Below are 2,855 nucleotides of genomic sequence, written 5' to 3'. Positions count from 1 at the left end.
TGTGATTACTCAATCAAAAAGTTAGTCAAATTCAAGCAAATTAAAAAGCATTCACACAAGTTATGAGGCAATCTGTTTTATGAATACACAAAGGCAAGGTCGGGCAGAGGGGAATGAATCTGATTATGTATGTCTTTGAAAGTTATATGCATTTGCCGGAAAGAAACATAATGAGTATTTTAGGATCACAAAATAATGCGGTGTTCACACATGTAACAATCCAATGTTCGAGAGAGACCACAGGTAGTGCCTCCGCCTCTTACATAGCTCGGTTAATTATGCCAAAATTAAAGAATAAGCTTGAACTAAAGCCCGATGACATAATTGATAGAGTGTCACATTATAAATGGATTGAAATATCGTATAGCAAAGCGTGGAATGCAAGAAGAATTGCGATGACAAAAATATTTGGTGATTGAGAGAAGTCTTACGCAACACTGCCTCAATATCTTGATGTGATCAAAAGAAGCAATCCTGGATCTGAATACAAACTTATAACCAAATAGGTCAATCCGGGAGTTCATAAATTCACCTCTGTATTTTGGGTATTTGGTCCTTTGATCGAGGGATTTAAATTTTGTCGGCCAATCCTTAGCATTGATGGGACACACTTATACGATAAATATAAGGGTGTATTGCTTGTCGTTACAGGAGTAGATACAGATGGGGGCTTATTTCCTTTGGCCTTCTTTGTTGTAGAGGTCGAGAACAGTGAAAATTGGGAGTGGTTTTTTTCTTGCATCCAATTATATATTTTTAATGTGTTACCTCCTAGGAAAATTACTTTTATATCCGATAGGATGAAAGGTATTCCAAGAGCATTGTACAGGAGATTTGGCTCTCATCACAATCACCGCTATTGCTTACGACACATTAGAGCTAATTTTAAAAAGAGCTTTGGTCAAGTACATCTACAAAACCTTCTTTGGCAAGCGAGTGTTACACCCGAAACATGTGTGTATGATTGGATATGGGATCAAATCAAGGCAACATCTCAAGCTGTACATGATTGGATTGAGAGTAGTTTGGGAAGCGATTACGTTGATCAGTGGGCACTAAGTAAAGATTGAGTGAATCACTATTACATGATGACAACTAATTGTTCTGAAAGCTTCAACGGTGTACTTAAGGGGGGTTGAGCAATGCCCATACAGGCGTTGGTTGTGAGGATATTTTATAGACTAAATCAGTATTTTGTCAAGCGACGAGAGGATGGAGCAAAGTGGGGGATGTTGTTCACCCCAAAAAATGAAGAGATTATAGGAGCTCGTGTCAAGCATGCCAGATTGACTAAGATTGTTAGATTTGCTATAGATGAATGGGAGGTTATAGACAATCACAATCATAATTATGCCGTCAATTTACGAGGGACACAATGCACATGCACATGTAACATACCAGAATTGCAAAAATTGCCATGTTCACATGTTATAGAGGTTACGACCAAGCAACTTGGGGGTGTAAAGACATCGTATTACACATATGTTTCTGGGTGGTATCAATCAAGCCACTATAGAGATTCATACAGTCAGTTTTTTCATCCCATTGTAGATAGTCGTTACTGGCCACCCTATAACGGGCCGCATGTGTTACCTCCTGAATTTAAGAGACAAGCCGGACGCCCGAGATCAACACGCATAAAATCTACGATGGATGGAGGTCAGGAAGGAGTTCTAAAAAAATAGGTGTGGATATTGTAGACAACCGGGCCACAGGAGATCTTATTGTCCCACAAATCTAAATAAATAACAATTAATGGGTACAATTAATTTATTTTTTATTAATTATTCTACTTCATTTATATTCAAAATTTGAACTTTTATTTTACTTCGTTATATTCTACTTCATTTATATCATCATATGTGCAGATATGGAGGTGGGTCCATTGACGTATGAGGTCCTTTATGACCAACCTCGACATCGATCCGCGAAGATTGACACTGAGGAGGTAATTAGATTGATAGTTATAAATTACTTTTTTAATCATATCAATTATTCTAAGTTATTGATTGTTACTGAACATTTGCACTGTTTATTATATGCAGGCCCCGAGCATTACTATCATTGATCATACTCATGCACATTCGAGTTGGGAGTTGACCGATCCACATGTTTAATATTATGTCCGTCAAGCATGCTTCTTTGAGTGCTCACAAATTAAATGGGCGAGACTTGATTGGGCTCTCTTGACAGCACTGGTTTAATGATGGAGACCCGAGACAAACACATTCCACTTGCGCCAAGGAGAGTCGACGATTACATTGCAGGATGTTGGGGTTTTGCTTGAACTCAGTGCTCACAAATTAAATGGGCGAGACTTGATTGGGCTCTCTTGACAGCACTGGTTTAATGATGGAGACCCGAGACAAACACATTCCACTTGCGCCAAGGAGAGTCGACGATTACATTGCAGGATGTTGGGGTTTTGCTTGAACTCAGAGTGGATGGAGATGATGTCACAGGTAGCGATGACTTCGACTGGTCAGGGAAGTGTGATGCATTTCTGGGTCAAGTTCCTCACATGAGGGGTGGAAGGATCAAGCTTGAATGGTTGAGAAACAACTACATGAATGTTCCAATCGATGCGACCGAGGAGATCGTCAAGATGTATGCTCGCGCATACATACTTCACATGATCAGTACTATTCTTTTCTCGGATTCCACGAAGGATTCGGTGTACGTGAGGTGGTTTCCACTCCTAGAGGATCTTGTGGATTATGGTGGATTGTCATGAGGGAGTGCCGTGTTAGCGTATCTGTATAGGGAGATGACCAAAGTGGCTCTTGTTCAAAACAAAGAATTCAAGGGTTGTCTCACTCTGCTACAGATATGGTCTTGGGAGAGATTGCATTTGG

The sequence above is a fragment of the Asparagus officinalis genome, chromosome 5 (assembly GCF_001876935.1).
Source record: "Asparagus officinalis chromosome 5, Aspof.V1, whole genome shotgun sequence".
In the NCBI taxonomy this organism is placed as follows: domain Eukaryota; kingdom Viridiplantae; phylum Streptophyta; class Magnoliopsida; order Asparagales; family Asparagaceae; genus Asparagus; species Asparagus officinalis.
Note: the sequence above shows the minus strand (reverse complement) of the source record.